Source organism: Macaca mulatta, chromosome 7 (genome assembly GCF_049350105.2).
Source record: "Macaca mulatta isolate MMU2019108-1 chromosome 7, T2T-MMU8v2.0, whole genome shotgun sequence".
In the NCBI taxonomy this organism is placed as follows: Eukaryota; Metazoa; Chordata; class Mammalia; order Primates; family Cercopithecidae; genus Macaca; species Macaca mulatta.
Genome location: NC_133412.1, coordinates 57,433,112 through 57,457,872, shown reverse-complemented (window position 1 = coordinate 57,457,872; position 24,761 = coordinate 57,433,112). Strand labels below are relative to the sequence as shown.

Here is a 24,761-nt window from a genome sequence, read left to right as displayed (position 1 = left end):
AGTGCCTTTATATCATGTATCTTGGCTCCAAAGGTAGTCCATAGTTCAGCCTCTTCTATTCTGCTTTTGTCACCTGTTACATAAAATGATCTATAAAATCCTTATAAATAAGACATGAGTTTTGCCCATAATGCAGTAGGATGAAAAAATGCCACTGCTGCATGCTATGAAACAATAGAAACTTTATAGGGGAATCCAAGGTTTGTGTGCACAAAAATTATAAATGCCATTTTCTGCTGTGCTGGAAAAACTGAAGTAAAAACACAAATGAACTAGGCCTTTCAAGGATGAGGTATCACAACACTGGCAGCTGCTTAATATATTCATCTTAAGAAGACTGGATGCTAAAAATGCAATCACTGCAATTAATAAAGTTGAGAGAAAACACAAAGATTAGCTAATATGAGTAAAAGATTATTTAGGGTAAAATAAATGTGTGACATTCTCTATGTTTTCAGTCACCTGGGAAGGCAAACTATGGAATATCAGGAAATAAAAGTTTCCTTGTTTTCAATAACATTGAGGTAACACTTCAGAGTTCAGAAGGTAACTGGGGCTATAAGTAGTAATTAAAAAGACAAAACAGAAGAAAGTAGGGGTTCCATTCTCCAGCTGTTGCAATTTTCCTGAAATCTTAATGTTTTTGAGCCTCTCCTATTTAAGGACAAAACAATTTAGCACACAACAAAAACTTCAAAAAGGGTGCCAGCTGGACCACAAAGCACTGATGAAAAGGCAGAGAGGATATACTTCCCAAACTTTCATTAGGATGTAAAAGCCATTTTGAAAAACAATCTCCACTCTCTGTCAAGTTATTTGACTCCTCAATGCAACATGCATCTCAATGAAATAGAATTTGAGTAGCGTTATGTTTGTATGCATAATGATTATGACTTCAAGAAAAATATATCTAGTACATTCTAGGGGTTTTGTGGAGGACTCTGTAAAACAAAAAGCTTGAAGAAAACAATAATAAAATACAAAAATTAAAAAAAACAGGGTTTTTTTCCCTCCAAATTCCTAGTTTAATAAGGATCTATTTATTTTGAGGAAAAAAAGATCCCAAACATCAGGCTGTTCACAAAAATAACACACAGCATCAACTTTAGAAAACAAATCTTAAGACTATAACACCAATTATTTTTCTAGACGATGCATTTGACATGCCAACTCTCATTCGCAAAAATACATTGTTACATTTGTGTTGAACTGCCCCACACAGCACATTAATGTGGGGGTGTAACACACATACTTCTAATCAAAGCTGCTTTCAGGAGCTACTCAACTAAATGAGATTGTCTTTGCAGTTCGGGAAGCAACTATTGAATTTATTATGTATGAATGAAAAGAACTGTCCTCCCTGCATAACAAGAGATTATTTTGGAGACAATTGATAAAAACCATACATCCTTTTTATTAAGTCATAAAAAGGTATCAAAATTAAAAGCAGAAATTACAAGGTAAGACTTAACAAAACTACTAGGAGTGCCAAAGGAAGTGAAAACAGGACTAGGCACAGGGCAACATGAATTAATAAACATGGGAAGGACAAGGATGGGGAGGACAGTGAGCATGTGCTGAAGATACTAGGGGAGAGGATCTGGTGAAAAATTTGATCTTAGACAAGCGTCTAGGTAAAGAAATAATGGGATAAGATTTCTAAACCCCACTGTGTGCTTAAGAGTCATCCATGCCATTGGTGCTGTCTCATCACCCTCTCCTTCCTCAGCCTCGTTTTCATCATCCTTGATCAACTCCAGCTGGTCATCCCCATCCTCATTATCATCATCAACCAGTACGTCCTCCTCCTTAGCAGAGTTATCTGCACCCCCCTCAGACTCCAGCTTCACGTGAGTCTCATCTTTCTTCATGGAGCTGCTGCTCTGCTCCTCTTCTGACTCATCATTCCTCATCTCTACTGCTTGTTTTTGCTCTGCTCCTTTTCCATTTTTTCCAGGTTTTCCAGGAGAGAATCCATGTTTTGCTTTATCTGGGTCAACTCCTTCATAATGGCCTAAAGGTCATCTCCTTTCAACTTTCCAGACTTGGAAGATCCCCGCTCTCCACTCTTAGAACTGAAGCCACTTTTGCCCCTTTGTGAGTTGTTTCCTGATACACGCTGACGTTTCCAGGGCACTACAAGCCGAGCAATAGGAGGAGGAGGCGGCACACATGCTGAGTAACTGTACATCGTATCATCATCATCACCTTGATAGTCAGTCCAACTGAAAAGAGGAGCTATACATCTCCGCTGCAGATCGTTTCACACCTGCTTTTCCTCGGTTCACTTTTGGCTCCGCAGCCAGGTTAATATCTAAAACCTGGCCAGCAATCATTCTGCCATCCTCTCCTGCTCCAGCAGCCTGGGCATTTCTCCCATTAAAATTTTGAACAAAGGCAAAGTCCTTATGAACAGCGCAGCCCACAATTTTGCCATACTTCAAAAAGACTGCCTCCACGTCAGATTTCTTGACCACACGAGTGTTGAGATTCCCAGTGAACACACAGGAGTTCATGGAGCGAGGATCTGTCTTATTGGTAACGTTGCTGGCCATTGCATTTGATGATAAGGTTTCTCACAAAGCTGAAAACAGGAGGTGGAGGGAGAAGAGATTTGATTCTGAGTCTCCTACTCCCAGGTTCTACATGGAGAAGCCAACTGCTGCTCGAGGTCGGCAACATGGCCACAACCACTCAGTTTTTGTCTCTTTACAAAAAAAATCAATAGTAGGTTTTTTTCCTCACCTGTGTAACATCTTGTCACTCCAGATAAACACCACCACCCCTGAGCTGGACTTGACCCAAGTTATCTGGCCACATCTCCATGGCTTCCAAGTAGATGACAGCATCCTGGCTGGGCTATCAGGTCCCAGAATGCAATGATATTATGGAAATAGTTCCTGTGACCCCATAAGTCTAGAGGATTGAGGCTGCTTCTCTCCTCTTTCTCCTTCCAAACTGGCTCTGGAACAGGGATAGGCTGTAATATATAGATAGGACCCTCAGAACCTCTACCTGAGGGGTTCAGGGGAGCCAGAGGCAAATAACACCAGGCAGGATCCTCCTTGAATTCATCCTTTATGCCTTTAACAAAGTAACCAAGCACATGCTGTAGTGATAATCAATTTAGGCACATCCCAGAGATTCCAGCTTCTCTGCCACCAACCACCAGGCATGATCTAAGCATGTTCTTTCACCTCTTGGAGCCTTAATTTTTTCAACTACAAAATGGAATAACTCAACTTCCTTGAAGGTGAGTTATACGTGATCATGGGTGTGAGCAGCTCTTTGTAAACAATGAAGGCCCAAGCAATTGTAAAGGGTGGTGATTATGGAAACTGTCAGAGGTACATTTGTTGCTGTGGAAAACTGCAGGTACTGGACCATTTTCTCATCTTTCTACAGGTTGCTGGAATCACAACTTATAATTAATGCACAGTGATATGGCTTGACCCAGTTTCCTAAATTGGAATGTTTCAGCTAAAACTGATGAAAAATGTGAAATTCTTGTCTTCTGAGCAGAGCTAGCTAGATAAACCCCCTCCAGAGCTAATGAGTAAATATATACAGTGAAATATATATATACATATATATATATTATGCATTCACTTATTCAACAAATATTGATTGAATGTCTACTCTGCACCATTTATTAAGCTTGGTGTTTTTTCTGACTTGTCTCATGTAATCTCCACATGAATTCTGTGAGGTAGGCATTGTTAGCCTGATGTACAACTGAGGAAACTAACAGGGATTCGATTATTGGATCAAAGCCATACACTTAAAAAGTGGCAGACACACAAGTAAAACCATTTCCTTGACCCAATGAACCTGCTTTTTTGTGACACCACATGCCTTCTACAGGTCTCTTATAAAAGGGGTGCCAGGGTTATGTCAGGGCAGATGGGATTGTGTATTAGTCCATTCTCCCACTGCTATAAGGACATACCCGAGACTGGGTAATTTATAAAGGAAGGAGGCTTAATTGACTCTCAATTCCACAAGGCTGGGGAGGCCTCAGGAAACTTACAATCGTGGTGGAAGGTGAAGTAAACACATTCTTCTTCACAGGGTGGCAGCAAGGAGAAGTGCTGGGCAAAAAGGGGGGGAAAATCCCCTTATAAAACCATCAGATCTCATGAGAACTAACTCACTATCATGAGAACAGGATGGGGGAACCGCCCCCATGATTCAATTATTTCCACCTGGTCCCTCCCACAACACATGGGGATTATGGGAATTACAATTCAAGATGAGATTTGGGTAGGGACAGAGTCAAACCATATCAGATTGGATGTTTAAGGAACAAGTCAGGTGGATGACAAATTCTGGCTCATATGTGCCCCCCAGTATCTCCATCAAACATCCAACCTTCCCTGGGACCCAGAAGCTCATCCTCCTCCCTCTGCTTCAGGCAGCTCCCTGGGTGCCCCCACAGCCCCTGGAATGCATTTACTGCCTTTTGCCCTTGCTAGGCTCACCAAGTTCGTACCACTGGGGTGCTGCCTCACCCTCAACCTTGGTTCTATCTTGTTCCTCTTCCCACCATCCCAGGCCCCTCTAGGACTGGACTGGCACTGGGGCTTCATTTTCTGATCTGGGCAGCTACACCTCCCCTGCACCCTGACTGGCTGGCAGTCATTGGGCAGCCCAGGATGAGAGTCAGACAGATTGAGGCTCTTCTGATTGCTCCTTATTTGACTTTGAGAAAATAACTTGACTTCTCAAGCCACAGTTTCCATATCTAAGAGTAGAGAGTAGTAGCTGTTTCACAGGGCTGCTGCAGGGATGAAATGAGAAAAGATACTGACGTTTTTGATGTCCGGGAGTCACTCCCCAAGTGCTCTCTTTCACTTCTCCTACACTTCCAAAGAGAAGTATGGCAAATGGTAAATTGTGTACTATGTAACCTTTTTTCTCTATGATTTATCATCTTTATTTATCTTTAATTTCGGTGAGCAGAATTAGATTTGGTGAATCTAATTCCTTTTTCAAATTCAATCCTCAATATTTCAACATGATTTATTAAATTTTCCTTCTATATTGCTTACTGATGTTCAGCTCTTCACACGTTATAGCCACCTTTCATATAGTTTGATCTAATTCTGGGTCCTTTTTGTATGATTTATATACAGTTTTCTCTTTATGACTGCACTTCAGCTGTTTTTATTACTATTGCTTTAAAACAGGTTTTTATAAAAGGCAGATAAATCCTCCCTACCTCTCTTCCCCCAACCCCTGTCAGAATTGTTTCTTATTCTTGGCCATTTATTCTTCCAGGCATACTATTCTGTCAAGTTTCAAGAGAGGTATTGGAGATTTAGACTAGGATTTACTGGGCTACATAGAGGATATAAAGGCTAGCACTTACTTTCAGGAATTTGTGTCTAAATCCCATGAGCCTTGAAATCTCAAGTGCTTGGCCACACACATGCACGCATGCACGCACGCACGCACGCATGCACAGCCAACTCTGCTGCCTTCTTGCTCTTCCAGTACTTCCCCACTGACAAAGTATAGAAAGAAGGCAGTAAAAAATGACAGTCACCTACCAGGTCTGGCTCCCATTGAAAGTTACTGAGATTAAGATGGAAATTTGTCTAGATTTAAAGGGGATCCCAAGAGCCTCAGAGTCCAGACTGCTCTACCCATTCCCCATTACATTGACATTTGACTAATCTGGTGGTTCTCTTAAGTCGAGTTCCCCGACCAGCAGCATTAACAGTACCTGGGAACTTGTTGGAAATACGAATTATTGGGTACTACTCAGGCCTGCTGAATCAGAAATTCTGGGTATACGGCTCAGTAATCTGAGCTTTAACAAGCCTCCAGGTGATTCTGGTGCATGCTCAAATTTGAGAACCACTGGATTAAACAAGCAGAGATGTACTCAAAGGCTACCTCCACCTGGGATTTCAGGCCTGCTGGTAGCCTGGTCAGCTACATAGAAGCAGCTTGGAACAGTGCTGCAAATGTACAACAGTGCTGCAAAACCAGACACACTGCAATAGGACCACATGTGACCTATAAATGGATGTGAGGAGAATCAGTATCTTCACACAATTGTTCCCACTTGCCAGGAAAATGCAATTCTCTATTTATTTTGGTCTCCTTTAGGAATCAAAAGTAGTATGGCTTTCTCTACCTGGGTCACAAACATTCTGCACTGGATTTATTCCAAAGTAGTTAATACATTTTGTTACTGTGAATGCAACCTCTTTAGCTGTAAATTTCCTAATTGATTATGCCTGGTATTCATCCTGTATCATGGACATTTGTGGGCAATTAGTCATTTTTCTAACCTTTTTATTTCTTGTCATTTTTAACAGCTGATTTATTTGTCTTTTCAGGTTGTCTTTTAGCAGTATTAGTACTTGCTAACTATTTGTGCTTACTATTTACTACATGCATTTCTGCTTCAGGGAATAGCTGGGAAAGTGGATCTTGCTTGACAAAGGATGATGGGGAAGGGCATTTTAGGGGCCAGCTTGTGCTGGAACACATTCCCACCTGTCTACCTACCTGGCCTCCACTCAGGCTTCATGATTCACCTGGCAGGACTTCTTTCGGCCCACAGTCCCCTGGGAGGATATGTCTCCTAGTGTTTTTTATCATACTCTTAAGACTGTAAAAATTCACCTTTATTCTTATCCAAGTTTTAAAATTTGTTTGCAGAGTTATGCGAACTACTCTGTAATCATTCTTTTAATTTAACTTTAATGGTTTCATTTTTATATTTAACTCTTGGATCCATATGGAATTTATTTGCACATGAAGAATGAGGTAAGAAATCCAGTTTTTCCCCCTTCAAATAACTAACCAGTTTTCTCGACACCGTTTATGGAATAACCCATCCTTGCTGATAAATTTAACGATGCCATTTTAATCAAATACTCAATTCCCATATGTGCTTGAATTCATTTTTGGACTCTCTATTTTCTTACACTGGTCTCTTAGTTTATTTCTGCCCTAAAATTATATTGTATTAAATATCTGTAGTTTTAAACAAGGTTTTTGTTTTTGTATTTTATTGTGTGGGTTATAACAATGTTTTGGTACCTGATAGTATCATAGTCATGTTCATTATTCTTATTTTTTATTTTTTTTTCTGATTCCAATTATGTGTTCATTCTACCAGATAAAATTTGGTTTAACTTACCAAATTTCAAACAAAATTCTCTTGGTAATTGGATTGGAAACACACTGAATTTAGGGATTACATTCAGAAATTGAAACTGCTCTATTGAGTACTCTTCTAAAGAAAAACAAGGGAGGTTTTCACTTACTGAAATATTTTTTCTGGCTTTTAATAGGAATTTAAAGTTTTTAGCATAGGGCCCTAACATTGATTATTAGATTTGTCCCTAAACATTTTGTTTGTTTCTATTGTAAAAGGCATCTTTTCTTCTGATATGGTTTGGATGTTTGTCCCCTCCAAATCTCATGTTGAAATATAATACCTAGTGTTGGAGGAGGGTCCTGGTGAGAGGTAATTGTATCATGGGGGCAGATCCCTCATGAATGGCTTAGCACCCACCATCCCTTGGTGATGAGTGAGTGAGTTCTTCCTCTGAGATCATGCCAGATCCAGTTGTTTGGAAGTGTATGGCACCTCCCCTCTTTCTCTCTTGCTTCTGCTCTTACCATGTGACACCACTGGCTCCCCTTCACCGTCAGCCATGATTGTAAGCTCCCTGAGTCCTCCCCAAAAGACATGCAGATGCCGGTGCCAGGTTTCTTGTACAGCCTGCAGAACTGTGAGACAATTAAATCTCTTTTCTTTTTTTTTTCTTTTTTTTTTTTTGAGACGGAGTCTCGCTCTGTCGCCCAGGCTGGAGTGCAGTGGCCAGATCTCAACTCACTGCAAGCTCCGCCTCCCGGGTTCACGCCATTCTCCTGCCTCAGCCTCCCCAGTAGCTGGGACTACAGGCGCCCGCCACCTCGCCCGGCTAGTTTTTTGTATTTTTTAGTAGAGACGGGGTTTCACCGGGTTAGCCAGGATGGTCTCGATCTCCTGACCTTGTGATCCGCCCGTCTCGGCCTCCCAAAGTGCTGGGATTACAGGCTTGAGCCACCGCACCCGGCCTAAACCTCTTTTCTTTACAACTTCCCAGCTTCAGGTATTTCTTTATAGTAATGCAATAATGGACTAACACATCTTCCATTAAATTTTCTAACTGGTTACTAATAATGAAGGTTTGATTTTTGATATAAATTTATAACAAGGTGCTTTTTCCTTTCCAAGTTTTTTACCTCTTATGTCTTTCTCATGTATGATAATAGTAGTTCTTATTTCTGTCTTTCATGGAAATGCTTTTGGCTTTTTACATTAAGTTGTGGTTGTTTGGGGTGGAGGATTTTAATTTTTTGTAATGCTAAGGAAGTATCCACTAGTGTCTATTTTATTAATTTTTTTAAAAACCTGAAATGAAGATTGAGCAATGGCAAATGCATTTTTTGGCATCAGATTTTCTAGTATTGAGCCATGCTTACATTCTTGGGCTTTATTTATCTTTGTGTATCTTTCTTTTGGTGTCTTATGCTTTCTCTCTGCTGATATTTTATTTAAGATTTTTGTATTGGTTGTCATAATTGAGACTAATCTGTAAATTCTTCTTTTTTCCCTTCTTTTTTCTTCCATTTGTATCAGATTTTGGTATAGTGTGGTATGAGATTCTCCCATCTCCGGAAACAGTTTAAAAAGCACAATAGAGTTTGGTACTGTGGCTCATGCCTATGATCCCAGTACTTTGGGAGGCTTGATGGGGGTGGACCACTTGAGGTCAGGAGTTCAGGACCAGCCTGGCCAACATGGAGAAACTCTGTCCCTACTAAAAATACAAAAATTAGCAGGCTGTGAAGTTTAAGATCAAGATGCTGGCATTTGTTTCTGGTGAGAGCTGCTATCTGTTTCCAAGATGTGCCTGTTGCTGTTTCCTCATATGGCAGAAGGCAGAAAGGCAAGGAAATGTTCCCTTCAACCTCAAGCCCTTTTATAAGGGTCCTAATCTCATTCATGAGGTCAAAGCCCTCATGACTTAATCATTTCCCAAAGGCCACAGCTCTTAATATTATTGGTATTGGGAATTTTAGAGGAATCAAACCATAACAGGACACAAGAATTATGAAGAATTGGGGAATCATGACACATCCAGAAAAACCTACTAAAGCTGCAACAATGAACCCTAAAGAAATGGAGATCTATAAAATGACTGAAAAATAATTCAGAATAACCCTCTTAAAGAAGGTCAGGGAACTAAAAGAATATATATAGAAAAAATTAAATGAAATTTGGAAAAGAATACACAGACAAAATGAGAAATTTAACAGAGAAATTGAAATAATAAAAAATAGAAATTATAGAGATAAAAAATATAGTAACTGAACTGAAAAGTTTAATAGAAAGCTTCAACAGAAAGCTTGATTAAATAGAAGAAAGAACCAGTGAGCTTGAAGATAGGACATTTGAAATTATCCAGTCAAAGAATAAAAAAAGAATGAAGCATGCCTCCAGGAATTATGGGATACCATCAAGAGACCCAACATTCACGTAATAAAAGTTGCTGAAGGAGAAAAGAGAGAAAAAGAGCCAGGAAGCATATTTTAAAAAATAACAGCTGAAAACTTTCCAAATATAGGAAAAGATGCCAGCATCCAGGTACAGGAAGCACAAAGATCTCCAATTAAATCCAACCCAGAGAGGAGTTCGCCAAGATATATAATAACCAAACTATCAAAAATCAAAAACAAAGAAAAATTTCTGATAGCTGGGTTTTGACTCAGTTGATATATACTGTTCAAATAGCCAGTTAAACATAGAGTAAATAGTCACAGAAAAACAAAATTGTTCCTCCTCTCCTAATAAATACAGTTTATCCACAGAATGAAGATAAGGGCTTCTACATCTAAGGCAGGATCTTTACCTTGACACTATTGACATTTGGGACTGAATAATTCTTTGTCGTGGGGCACTGTCTGTCCTGTGCATTGCAGGATGTCTAGCAGCATCCCTGTCCTCTATCCACCAAATGCCAGTAGCACCCTCCATACCTCCAGTTGTGACAACCAAGAATATCTCCAGACATTGCCAAATGTCTTCCCTTGTTGAGAAGCATTGACCTAGAAGAAACACTCCACACCTTTCTTCTAGGCTTCCCGCTCACCGATTCCCATCAGTTCCCTTCAAATAGAAGTTTCAGAGTGAGATGTGTGGCAGAAGTGCTGCTTTGTAACAGTGGAGAAAGCCTCTGGTTGACTTCTAGAAGCTTCTATCTCTGATGATACGTTCCAAATTTATGATAAAAACTTATAATCCTTTATTTAGTTGAATGCTACCAATTTATTCCTTGCTGGTGTGTCTTCTACTTCAGTTTTTTATTAATTTTATGGAGAGGGAATTTATGTGTTCCTCTATACTCTACCATCTTTCCATACCTGTTTCCTCTCTCGGTCCCAGCTCCCAATTCTTTTCACTGCATGTCTGACAGAGAAATGTCAGGTTACAGTAAAATTATAATTAAACCTATAGTCAGCTCTTATCAGATGGCATTAAACAGAGGAACCTGGAATAAAGTACAATGTTCTCTAAAGGGAGAAATATTTTTACATGAATATTTTGGTATTTGTTAATGTACTGGAGTTAATAGAGAGGTGTAGGAGGTGCTGAATAGAACTCCAATTTGTAGTGATGATTGCCAAATTAAGATTAGCACAGAAACCTGTCTGGAGTGGGAGGTAAAGTCTGCTGTTCCAAAGAAGATGTTTTAAAGGTGTAGGTGGGGAGAGTGAGAAAAACGGAATGTAAATTCTCTTGTGACAGGAATGAGAAAAGAGCCTGCAGGTCTCCTGAGAGCCAGGAATATTAATTTAGAAGTAGGTGTGACAGCCAGCCCAGAGATGACCAGCAATGGCCGTTCCTTAATCCTGACCTTGTTGACATCCTTTAAAAGCATCAGATTACTTACAGCTTGCAAAGAAATTTCATATATTTAGCATTTTAAGTAAAATGGGTAAATGCATGTGATGGCCTAATAAAAGGATTTGTAATGGGATCCCTAAATGGACAAGGGCATAATTATGATTAGCCAAGGACAATCACTGGGAAGAGGGACTTAGCTGAAAGCTGCTAACATTCAATATTCCCTGTAGCCAGAAGACTTAAGTGTTTCAGTCTTGAAGGTGGGAGAAATCTGGGTGGCAAATGACAGCATCCACTACAGTCTACACCTTGTGCCACTCAGATCCACTTGTTTTGTAGAAGTCTTGAGAGCAGCTCCTTCAGGATTCTGGTGGGCCTCTTTTCCTGAGGGAAAGGTACAAAACTAAAGTAATTGGGTGGACTATAGCTTTGCCATTGCCACTGGTCTCAAGATCATGACTGGTCCTTATTATCTTTTTTCTCTATTATGCATTTGAGAGTCCCCTCACTCTTGGTGAGCACTTCTGATCTAGGTATTTTGCCTTTTGTGAGTTACCTGTGGTCTAAACCCCAAGTCATTATGTCCTTCTCAAGCTGTGGCAGCAATACTTGACCCTTTCCCATGAAGATTGTGCAGGGGAGTACTAAGAGAAGCCCCAGTAGATCACTTTGGTCTCCAACACATTTTTCTCTGCTCCCCTTTGGATGACAGCAGCCTTAGTTTTGCCTAATCAAAGTCAATTACCACAGCTAGAATGGTGACTCCTTTCTTTTTCTGTCAGCACAAACTGCCCAGTGATCATGCAGCAGCCATAATATGAAATTTAATGGGACTTGTATAGCCCTTAATGGAATCATTTCCCCAACCTGAGGTCAAGACCTCTAGACTCACAGACTCCAAACTTGTGTGAACAGGATGCAGACATTCCCTAACTGGGGGTAATGTAAGTAGGACCACTCTCCCCACACCCCTTAGTTCCCAGACCCACATAACAAGGAACCACTGAAGTCCTGTGAGTTGAGAAATGGCAATTGCACTGCAGCAATGTTGAGGATAGGCCATAAGGAATGTGTTTGAAGCAGGAAGACCAGAGAGGAAGCTGTTAGAATTGTCCAAGCAGGAAATTATGTGGGCCTAATAATGGAATATTATTAGAGCCTGACATTTTCTTCAGCAGGAAAGCAAGCTCTTGGCATCCAATTAGTGTTTCTGGGTACATCAGGAGGCATACTGTAGGTTAGGAAAGACATTTTTTAAGCTTTCCCTGCACTCATATAAGCAAAACTATTACAGGACCATTCCAAAAATAACTGAGCCAAACTGGTGAGCTGCAGCTTGGCTGTACGTCAGCTTGATCAGCAGAGACGCAGAAATATTGTCACTCCAAAAAAAGACAGACAGACAGGTAGACTCTGTGTATCAGCCCCACCGAGAGTGGGGCCATGTATTCTGCCCCCAGCCCTTGTTCTCTGTTTATTCCTCTGTCCCAGAACGTGTATTACCATTCACCTGGAATTCAAGGTATTTACCTGTGTAGTTGTCACCTGCTCTAGACCTTGTGATCCCATAGAGCAAGAAGCTTGTCCTATACTATTCTCCACCCTGAGCATGCCTGTTACAGACTCTGGCCCAGAGATCAAGCTCAGTAACTGTTGAATGGAATTTAAAAATCTTGCAAGTGAGATCACGAAACTACTATCAGTAACCAGTAATAACAATAATAATCATTATAATAGGTAACATTTACTGGGCCCTTCCTATGGGCCAGGCACACTGCTAAGGGATTTCAATGCATTCTCTTAGTTAGTTCTTCCAAAAACACTATGAGGTAGGTGTTACGATCATCTCCATTTTACACAGAAAGAAACTTTAGCACACAGAATTTAGTAACTTGCCCAAAGCCACCCTGCTACTATGTGGTCATCCCATTTGTCAAAAAAAAAAAAAAAAAAAAAAAGACTTAGGAGGGTGCTACCACTATGGCCCTGCAAATGTGATACCCATTTCAGCAAGATTCCAGACCTATCTGTGAGATTAATAGCTACTAGGCACTTTCGGTGATTACTAGGAACCAGCACATGTTCGTCAAGAACAAGCCATGCTAGGCTAACCTCGTTTCTCTTCCCATTATTCATTCCACCCCAGCATCCCTGAAAACAACCTTCATCAATGACCATGTATTCCAAATCCTGCCCCACGCCCCCAACCCTGCTGCACAACCTTCAGCCATATGCTCCTTTGAAAGTTTCACACATCCCTTTTACGTAGGCATTTATTTTCAAGGAATCAAAGGTGTCATGGCAGTTTCTCTGTCATTCCTCCTCCACAGCTGCTGCCCTGTCCCTGCACAGCTTCCAACAGTTCAGCCTTGGGTAGACTGCACTTGGAAAGAGGAAACCCAGCTGCCTGGGATCACGTGCACAGCAATATCAACTGGAGCCCCAGGACCAGAACAGCCTCACCCCACCCTCCTCACCCTGTGCCCAGCCTCTAGGTTTCTCAGCTTGCCCATCAGAAGGACAGGTTTGCTCATAATGGCCTGGGCTTTAACAAGAAGGAGCTGGAACTCCATCCCTACTGCTGGCCATGTGATTTGGCCATCACCTCAATCTCTCACTTCCCTCAGGAGTGAAAAATTTGCTTCAGGGAGGTAGCAATAAAGTACAAACATGGATATAAGGAACTCCTACAGCTCAACAGCCAAAAACCAAATAACCTGATTTTAAAAATGGGCAGAGGACTTGAATAGACATTTCTCCAAAGAAGACATACAGATGGCCAACAGGTATATGAAATCACCTAATTATTACTAATCATCAGGAAAATGCAAATCAACACCACAGAAAGACATCATCTCACACCCATTAGGACAGTCATTATCAAATAATTAGTGATCGAATAATGAATAATTAGAAAATAATGAGTGTTGTTGAGAATGTGGAGAAATTTGAATCCCTGTGCACTGTTGGTGGGAATGTAAATTAGTACAGCCGTTGTGGTAAACAGTATGGAGGTCCCTCAGACAGTTGAAAATAGAACTACCATATGATCCAGCAATACTACTTCCGAGTATTTATTTAAAGAATTGAAAACAGGATCTTGAAAGAGCTATTTGCATTCCCATGTTCACTGCAGCATTATTCACTATAACCAAGAGGTGGAAACTACCTAAATGTTCATCAAGGGATTAATAGATAAACAAAATGTGGTATATACATACAATGGAATGTTATTCAGTCTTAAAAGAAGGAAATCCTGCCACATGCGACAACATGGATGAACCTGGAGGAATTATGCTGAATGAATCAAGTCAGTTACAGAAAGATAATACTGCAGGATTCCACTTTTTTGAGGTCTCTAAAGTAGTCAAACACATAGAAGCAGAAAGTAGAATCGTGACTGCCAAAGGGGAAGCAGAATGGGAGTTGTTGCTCAGTGAGAGCAGAGTTTAGTTATGCAAGAAGAAAAAGCTCTAGAGGCCAGGCATGGTGGCTCATGCCTGTAATCCCAACACTTTGGGAGTCTGAGGCGGGAAGATTGCTTGAGCCCAGGAGTTTGAGACCAGCCTGGGCATATAGTGAGACCTTGTCTCTAAAAAACAAAACAGGCCAGGCATGATGGTTCACGCCTGTAATCCCAGCACTTTGGGAGGCTGAGGTGGGTGGATAATTTGAGGTCAGCAGTTCGAGACCAGCCTGGCCAACATGGTGAAACCCCGCCTCTACCAAAAATACAAAAATTAGCCAGGCATGGTGGTACATTCCTGTAATTCCAGCTACTTGGGAGGCTGAGGCACGAGAATCACTTGAACCCGGGAGGTGGAGGTTGCAGTGAGCCGAGATCAGGCCATTGCACTCCAGCCTGTGCAACAGAGCAAGCCTCTGTCTCAAAAAGTATATAATTAATTAATTATTTTAAAAAGAAAAAGTTCTAGAGATCTGCTATATAACACTGGGCTTATAGTTAACTATACTGTGCTTATAGTTAACTACACTGTACACTTAAAAATTTGAGGATAGATTTCATGTTATGTCTTTACCACATTTTTTAAAGGAAAAAATGTGAAACGAATCCAGAATAAGCATCATCTGTTCCTAACCACATCACTTTTAGTCTTAATTGAAAGGCAGGGGGAAGGACAGCATATAATCTAGAGCCATTTCACTCTGTCCCTCAAAATTTATCTTGACCTGGGTGGCAGCTATATGGGCATGTGTGTGTGTAAGAACTGGGGTTCATACAGAGAACAAATTCATAAGCTGTGTACAGCTTATAACATTTATACATTAGTGCACTTTCTGTACAATGGTATACTAAAATAAAAATGGAAACTAAAGGGTAAAAAAGCAACTGAATGCTTGAAGAACCTTGATTGACAAGATGAGGAGTTTAGACTATCTCTTGTGATCAGTGAACATCATGGAATATTCTGAGCAGGGGAGGGTCCCACTAGGAGCTATGCTTTTTCTGGAAGCTTCCTAAAGTTTTTGGCCTTCTGTGCAGGCCATGGAGTCATGCCCTCACTCTCCCACTGCCCTAAGCCCCTTGAGGGCTGAATTCCTGGCTGCTTTATTGCAGCCCCCGCTTCAGTGCCTGGCGTAGTCACTGGCACCTAGCTGGCTGACTAATTAAGGGTGGGGACACCCTAATCGCTTCTGGGAAATCAATGGAGACAGCAGGCTAGTGCTCAAGGCCAGCCCACTCAAGTCAGCCGCATCAATAGGGCACCTGCTGTATGCAGAGTTATGAAATGGAGCCTAGAGAAGCTGCTTCGACAACAGAAATGTTCCCGAATTTCCTTCCCCCAAAATAAAGGCCCTCTGTCTGGGTGGATTTTCTTAGAAGCTCCGGCTGATGATTTTCAATTTTGAGTCCCACCCAAAGAGACTCTGTGATGTTATAGGACTTGCCTCAAGATGCAGCTTGCAGACTCCAGCTCAAGCAGGTTCCAAATGAAGCTTAATGAAGACAGTTTTGGGGTTAAAACAATCTCTCGTTGCCATGGCAACATGGCAGGTCATTAAAGAGAAGGCACTTAGGGCTGGCTGGGCTCCTGCAGGTCCTAGGGTTTGTGGGAATCAGTCCGTGGGGCAGGGGGAAGTGGGGCCAGAGAGAAGACTAGTCAGAGAGGCAGAGGTTGCCAAAGTGCCCCATCCTCCTGCTAGGATGCAGAATGGAAGGGACTGAATATACGTGGCACATTCACACGGAATAATGCACCTCTCAGGACTGGTGATGTTTGCAGAGGGGTTGAGAAAAACACTCCTCACTCAAGGCTGACTCAGTAGGCTCCCTTAGCAGGCCCCCACGCCTGGACACTGCAGAATATCTGGAACTGTAACCAAAGAACAGGGAATGGGAAGCTGGAATACACACTCTCCTGGGTAGGTCCCCATCCTAGAGGGGGCTGAGGAAAGAGGGAAAAAAAGTGATAGAGAGAGGAAAGGATGATGGGAGGTCTTAAGACAATGAACACAGCCCTCTCTGCCTGGAGACCCCAGGTAAATGCAGGGAATCTAGGCAGAATGTCTGGTGGGTGAGGGTGCAGACATGGGGGACACCAGGCCACAGGCATACTCAATGCAGCTGGTTCTGGAGGTAAATGGGGGCCAAAGCAGCCCCCAGGGGAGAGAGGACCGAGGTCTGGGCCAGGGTCCGGGGCCCAAACGTGGAGGCTGTAGTTGCGGGCAGGGAAACCAAGAGAGAAGCCCAGAGTTTGAGGGCCTGAGGGCTTTGGCTGTAGGTTTTCAGGAATCACCCAGCTGTTTTTTAGATGGGGAGGCAAAGACCCTGAGATCACACAAAGAGCCCCTTCTAGCCCCAGATCAGGCCCAAAGTCCAAGGTTCCAATGGACAGGAGCCTTCAGAACATCCATGAGGCCCCTGCAAAGTGTTTGGCTGGGGTGCCTTGCCATCTTGTAACAAACAGCAGAACTCAAGCATACCCCACTTTTACCCCAGCCCCTCAGGACCCTGGGAGTGTTCCAACAGCAGGAGATTGCCCTCTAAGGACAGGGCGCATTTTGCTAGTGAGGCTTACGCAGATTTAAAGCATGAAATACAAGAGAGACGAGGCTGTGCCACCGACCGTCCTTCTTCTCTGCCCTTCCTTATCAGATCACAGCCCCTCCTCTAAGTAACTTTGAGAAAAGTAGCTCAAGACTAGTGTTTTAAAGGGTTCCCAATTGTTAGCGTGATGGTAACAACCACACGCCCAGTCCAGCCCTGCTCACACACCTTATTCCTACAGCACCATAGTGGTTGAGTCCCAGACAGCCCAAAGAGATGAGTGACCTGGAGCAAGAGCACCGTGCCCTGACTCAGGAGGCCTGGGATGGTGTCCTGGCTTCTTTATAAATGGCCCCTGAGGACTCCTTCTCAAAGGGGTGTTCCAGTGTAATAGGGTGCCTGGTTGGAGTTTTCTCGTTGCTCTGAAATGTCGACTAAAAGAGACATTTGAGAACAACAGGTGGCACCTACCCCACAGTGGAGGTCCAGAGCACCACCAGCATTGGGGTCAGCCACTGGGTAAGAGGGTCAATTTAGAGATGCCGTTTTAGAGACTCAGCCCTATAATTCCCTTTACCCTGCCCCCTGGACAGAGAGGAGGACAGGACATGGGGACAGGCGCTGTTCAGGAAACATTGTATTTGTGAGTAGAGAGACTTTCATCCTCCTCTTCCCTGTGGGGATGGGAAAGAGGGTATCTCTCCCAAGAAAACATTTACATCTGGGGGAGTGCTTTCAAAATGAGAAGATTAGATTTGGTTCCCTGGTTAGGCATCTGCTTGGTCTCCAGACTTTCCTCTACTCCTGTATGACCAGAGCTGGGAGGAACTCTCTGGAGAAAGGGATGCCATGGGGACCACAGGCAGGAAGACAGAAGGTCAAGGTCACCACCTCTGACCACCAATCTCTAAGAGGATAGAAAGTGAATGCCACCTGGCTGTAGTTGGTGGCTTGGCAGTTCTGGCCAGGAAAGAATCAACTGCAATCAGGGTGTGAGGAAAACCTGTCCTCCTCTCTCTCCTCCTGCACCTATTCCAGAGAAAGAGTGCCAGGATGGGGAGACGAGGGGGTAGTAAGAGCAAACCATGCCCCTGCCCCTCACCCCAATCTACCTGCCAGACTCCAACCCAAACCATTCGTGCTCCGAATCTCACCTGCTCTGAGGAGAAAGAGGAGAAAAGCTTTAAATAGATGTGAAGTCAACATTTAAAAATGATCAGGGCTGAGTTCTTCAAAATTGCAAGTGACTAGACTTTCTGGAAGTAGGCTGTACCATTATTAGGGCAGCTGCCACCCAGACATAAGAACATAACAGTTGTTATAACAACAATCAGGGCATAACAACAGTCAGGGCAGTTGTGGGGAATGGGGCAGGGGACAGAACAACTCATTTCATGCTCATATCCTAATAAGTTGCATCTGCTTAATAAACCACTTATGCTAACACCAACTTGTTGGCTCAGAAGTTTTCTAAAACCTGGAGGCAGGAAGGTGAGGCTCATGCTCAGGGACCCCAGATGTGACCAGAGATGAGGCTGCAGAGCAGAGCAGGGAGAGGTCCTGCTGCTAAGGCCAGCTGGGGTCACATTGGGAGAGTGACAGGAATTCCAGGCGGAGGGCCTAGATTGGAGTCCAGGCTACGGACAGGGAGGGAGAGGAACTGGGTGCCTACAGATTGAAGGGGCATTCTCACTGTGGAAGTTCATTCCCAAGGGTTGCTTGACCACCTGCCTGTGCCCCAGGGATTGGGCCCCACTATGTAGGATTCAGGCAGAGTTTCTGTCTTCCCACAGTGGGCATCACACTCTATGGTGCTTGCTATTATACTTATGAGACATTTCTCATCCCAAACTGTGAAAGTCTTAATGGCAGGGAGGGTTCTTATCATTTTTCTCTCCTAGCACCAGCAAGAACTCTGATCACAGTAGCTGTTCAGTGAATGTTTCTTGAATGAATGGCTGGATAGGTAATAGAATAACTGAACAAACAGATGAATGAATGAATGAGTGGATGGATGAATTAACCCTTTAGAATATAAACATGATTTTTCTCTGTCATATTCCTACCATACAAATGTGTCCAGGTTCTCAACTGAGGCCTCGGAGAATAGGAGACATCTTTGTATGAAATATCTGTGATCTTTAGTATATGACTGAGCTAATGATAGGCCTGACTCAGGTAAACTGTGCCCTCCAGAATATCACAAAATCAAAGCTTCAAGTGTCTACCCTCTAGTGTCCAATTGTTAGACTGCACCACTGCTTTTTAACTTTTATAATCACAGCTGTTTTCCAAAAAGATGACGCAGGGCTTTCTGAATTAGGGACACAAGGGATTTGCTTGAGTTCATTCCACTTTTCTGTCCCTGGAGGAAAAGACATTGATTTGCACATCCTATGTCCCCAGCAAGGGGCTTGTGTGGCATCCCAGCTATCTTCAGGGTGACTCTTCTACCAAGGCATACACATCTGCAAAGTAGAGCCTCATTATTATTTTCTAAAACTTGATAGAGAAAAGTTGACTGGCTTCAAAATTCATTTACAGTATCCAAAGAAGTGTCAACATTGCAAGTGCCAAAGAAAGAAAAGAAAGGGCCATCTGATTCCATAAGCATAATTTCAAATGATGAACATTGTTCTTAATTTTTTATCATTTACTGGGGTGGGAAAATTTTGAGTCAGTATGTATTGAATTTAAAAATCATAATCAGGAATTGCATAGAGCCATTTCAGATATAAAATCTGATTTTTTAAAAAAACGGTAGATGCAAACTCAAGTTTCTCATGAAGAAATTTGGTAATTTTTATTTATGTTTCACATAAATTTAATATTTAGTATTTTTCCTGATATTTTCTATTATTTCACTCATCTTAATTATATATTATAGAGAAAATATAATGAATTTATTCACCTAGCCCCTTAAATGTTCCAAAATTCCCTCCAGTTTACCTTTATGTGCAAGGCAAATGTTTTCTGTGTGTACCATGATAGGAAAGAATGTTGGAAAGCACTTGGATGGAGGTTGCCTATTTTAACTCAGAACTGCCAAAATTCTTTAAAATCCTTGTTAAAAGTATAAAATTCTGGCATAGGCTTAGATTTTAATAACTCAAAACTGATTTAACTGGAAAAAATAAGAGGTCAGGCTCTTTGGAAGCTATAAAATTTGGCAGCCATGATTAATGTATGGCAGATTATGTTTTCCAAGGACGACTGCAACAACATCTCCCCTCCCACATGATCTTCTTACTCTGTGATTTTGGCATCCCTCTCATAATAAAATGGGGTCTGTGTTTTCTTTCTCTTAAATCTGGATTTGTGACAAAAATGGAAGATGTGCTGTTTGACTTCCAAAGCTAAGTGATAGAAAGTAATGCATATTCTTGCTGGTACTCCTGGTACACTGGTTTTGTGGAACTCAGCCACCATGCTGTGAGGAAGCCCAAGCAGCCCCATGAGGAAGTCATGTTAAATGTTCCAGCCAACAGTCCCAGCTGAATTTCCAGCTGATGGCCAGCACCAACCTGTCAACCATGTGAATGAGACATCTTGAAAATTCATCCTTTAGTCCCAGGTTGAGCCACCACAGCTGACACTGCACAGAGTAGAGGCAGGCTACTCCCAAGCCCTGCTGAAATTTCAGCTTTGTGAACAAAATAAATGAGTATTGGCATTTAAACCACTAAATTTTACAATAGTTAGTTACACAGAAATAGATAGCAAGAACAATGAAGAAACAAAACTCAGCTAAAATAGGTCAGAGAAGGATAAATTAGCAATACTTACAAAAAGCTCTCAAAAATATACACACTGCCCTTATACCCAACTATTCCACTATTGGGAATTTAATCCTAAAGAATAAATTAAAGATGTGCATCTAAGATTTCACTACAAAAGTATTCTTCAAAACAGCAAAAAGCTGAAAACAACCTAATGTTCAATAGAGAACTGAGTAATTCAAGTATGGTACACGTAATTCTGTCGGTCTAAAATCTGACCATCAGAATCACTTTAGGATCTTTCTAAAGAAAAGGAAAATGAATAGTCCCTCCTTGAGTTACCTTATTGATGAATATTAAGGCTGTTTCCAGTCTGGGGCTATTACAGTCTTGTAATGCATTATACCTCTATTCTTAAGTACTGCTGCTTTTAGTCTCATTCCTAGAAGCGGGCTAGCTTCATCAAAGGTAGGCACAACTTCAATTGTAATAATTTTCCACTAAATCTATAGCAACTTATATTCAGTTCATATGACTTCCCATTTCTCCACAGCCTCACCAGTCCTGGGTGTGACTAACTTCTTAGATTTTATCAATGAGATATACAAACAATGGCTGTGTTTTAATCTGCATTTCCCTGATTACTGGTAGAGTTGAGCAGAAGTTTACTTTTCACTTACATTTCCTCTTCTAGGAATTGCCTCTTTCTGTCCTTTATCCATTTTTTTTTTTTCCTTCTGGTCTGTTTGTCTTTTTCTTGTCAATTTGGAGGAGTTTGATCATTAGGGATACTGCCCTTTGTCAGTCATATGGGTTTTAGGTATTTCCTCTCAGGCCTGTGCTGGCCAGTATGGCAGCCACCAACCACTTGTGGCTACACACATCTAAACTAACTTAAATTAAATAAAATCTAAAATTCTTTTCCTCAGTCACACTAGCTTCACTGCAAGTATCCAGTAGTTACATATGGCTAATGGCTACTATATTGGACAATGCAGAACAGGAAAGTTATACTCCAACTACCATTCATCTTTCTTTTGTGTTTGTGTTATCTTTGGCCATACCTAATTTGAAATGTTTATATAATTAAATCTGACTATCTTTTCTGTATGGCTGCTAGGTATGTCTTTCTGCATTAAGAAGGCCACCCCTATCTGGGTGCAGAGACTTACACCTGTAATCACAACATTTTGGGAAGACGAAATAGGAGGATTGCTTGAGTCCAGGAGTTTGAGATCAACCTGGGTAACACAGGGAGACCCCTATCTCTACGGAAAAAAAAAAAATTAATTAGCTGAATGTAGTGGCACACACCTGTAATCCCAGCTACCCTGAAGGCTGAGGCTGAGGCAGGCAAATCAGTTGAGCCCAGGAATTTGAGGCTGCAGGGAGCTATGATCGCACCACTGAACCCCAGCCTGGGCAAAAGAGCGAGACTCTATTTCTGGAAAAAATAAAATAAAATAAAAATTAAAAAGCCAACCTATCCCAGGATTATTTCTTAAGGCTTCTAGTTTTTACTTCTAATATTTTTACATTACTTTTTTATTTAGATCTTTAATCCAGAAAGAATTAATATTTGCATATGGTAAGGCTGTACATCTAGCTTTATTTCCTTCCAAATGTATAGCATGTGTATTTGTTAAATAACTCATTCTCTTAGTTATATAGTTTGTATTTAATGTTCAGATGGGTAATGTCTGTGTAATCAAACTGATTTTTTAAATGAATTATGCTTTACTCTTATGTTTAGATAGTTTTGCCCCACTGTTGGTCAGGTGAGCACTCAGTTGCATTTTCGTCCAGGTACTGAGTGCCAATGTTCCTTCTGCAATTAAAGATGGGGAAACTGAAGCCAGAAGTTGAAGACCAGCCTGGGTAACATAGCAAGATCTCGTCTCTAAAACAAACAAACAAAAACGATGGGGAAACTGAGTCCTGGGAATGGTAAGACGACAAGAACAAAGGGACAAGGCTATGGTAATGAGATGCATTTTGAGGGCCGCCAACTTCCAGGCTGGAGGATCTCCCAGTATCCACAACACTATCTCCATTTCCTGTACATCTGCTGTTTAGCTCTTGTACCTGGTTCAGTACCTGGATCAGCTACAGAAACACACAGATGGTTTCGTCTTAGACTTGAAGCCCCAGTTTCCTCACCAGCATCCCTTCTCACAGGCTGCAAAGCCTCCACCCTGGCTAGTGCCCAGGCATTCTCCATGGCCATCCTCTGGGCTCAGCCTCTGCAAATACAGCCAGCCTGGATACAAAACAAACATGTGGTTAGCATAAGGAAACCACGGAGCTGATTCAGGTGAAAGATCCAGTGAAGAGGCCTCCCTGAGAGGGAGGATAGACTACATAATTGGTGCAAAATGAAAATTGGATCCTCTTGTTAAAAATTATTACAAGTTTCAAGATGGTAACAGCAGAGAGTTTAGCCAGGCCCAGGGCCTTTCTATGTATGAGGCCCTGAAGCCACCCCTGCTTCTGGAGGTACTAGACCCAGGGAACTGGGACCCCACCAAAGCTCCTTCGGTATTCAAACTGAGGCACCTTCATCCTCCTGAAAAAAGAGCCTCAGAGCCCAGACTGCAGGATTAGGTAATGACCCAGCCTCCCACCACTCCCACTGTGCACCTGAAATAGGGCTCTGCCTTAACTCTCCTAATTCAGAAACTTCAGCTCCACGAAGACCTCAGGCCCCATCCCATCTTCACCCTAGCACATCTGAGCCCCAGCCAAGGGGTGTGATCTGGAGTGGTGGACACAGCCCCGCACCACTGCAAAATAAGCAAGAAGTATGCTCAAGGCCATAGGAAGCAAAGATTCTATACTCTGGAATCATACAGACTTGGGTTTAAATTCCACTGTACTACTCACCACCTATGTGACTGTCACTTAGAGATGCCAATATGAGCCTCAGGGACCTCCATGAGGATTAAGTGAAGTAAGGCCCACGGTCTGGCATGGAACAGTCACTTTTAAGGAGAGCAGTGTAGCCAAGTGGTAAGAGCATACACTTCCTGAAAAATCCCAGCTCTGCCACTTAGCAGTATTCAGCCTTAAGTCATACTCCTGAATGTCTGCCTGCCTCAGTTTCCAAGGAAGTGACATGGGGATGATGCTAGTTGTACATTCTTCATTGTGTCATTTTAAAGATTAGACAAGTTAAGATTTGCAACTCAGTTTGGAACACTGTCTGGCACATAATGAGCTATATGAGTATGTGTTTTATTGATTAGGAATGATTTATGAATGTTACGTGAGCATTTGGGATTTGGAATTAGAAGAGTTGGGTTTGAGGTTTTCCTCCACTTTGTGGACCTTGAAAAAGAGGCTTGAGCAAGCCCTGTAGCTTATGTGAACTTCAGTCTTCTGGTCCACTTAATGGAAATAAAAGTTGGCACCTTTGATTGTTGCAAAATATGCCCCTGGTGCCAAAGTGCTGATAAGCAAGATGCAAACGTTGGCTGCTGTTGTTATGATTGTCATTGTGATTATCTGTCTGGTCATCAGAATTCCTGGTCTTGTGGGGCCATGGAAAGAGCACAGCATCCATTTATTTGTTCTGTGATATTTACTGTTAACCTGCTCTGGGCCCTAGATTGTGCTGAGAGCTAAGTCTATGAAGGTGAGTAAATTGGAGCCCCTGCCCTCCAGAAGCTCACATCCTCCTACTCATGGCAGACAAATAAACGTGAATTCTACTGCAGGGAAGTAAGTGTGGCAGCAGATGTAGTATGCAGTGCAGAAGTGGCCATGGTTGCGGGGGGCAAGGAGGGCTTCCTAGCATTGGCGTTATTTGACCAGAGGTCTGGGTGGTGCCTCTTGCTAGCAGTGTGATCTAAGCCAGGGACAGATACCTCTGTGAGCCTTGGTTTCCTCATCTGTAAAGTGGTTAAAGACTGAATAAAGCAAAATATGTGCAAACAATCTGTGAATGGGGAAGTAACAGATGTTGCTTTCTATTATGTTCTCTCCTGGCCACGAATATCAATTATTACAGAAATGAAAAGGGATCCTGCACCCAAATTCAAATCAAGCAAGTTCACCCAGAGGTTGCCGTGGGGTGGAGGGCCCAGATCTGGGCTGTTTGGATCTCTATGCAGGA

General features: G+C 42.1%; 2 protein-coding genes and 1 pseudogene across 2 annotated transcripts in view; 1 reads left to right on the top strand and 2 right to left on the bottom strand.

Annotated features, from left to right (window-relative positions):
• The window catches only part of RASGRF1 (Ras protein specific guanine nucleotide releasing factor 1), a 306,382-nt gene that overhangs the window by 21,915 nt on the left and 259,706 nt on the right, over nucleotides 1-24,761 (top strand). The window lies entirely within an intron of this gene.
• ANKRD34C (ankyrin repeat domain 34C) overlaps nucleotides 1-24,761 on the bottom strand; it is a 103,782-nt gene that overhangs the window by 56,029 nt on the left and 22,992 nt on the right. The window lies entirely within an intron of this gene.
• On the bottom strand, nucleotides 1,577-2,555 carry LOC106999250 (heterogeneous nuclear ribonucleoproteins C1/C2 pseudogene; annotated as a pseudogene).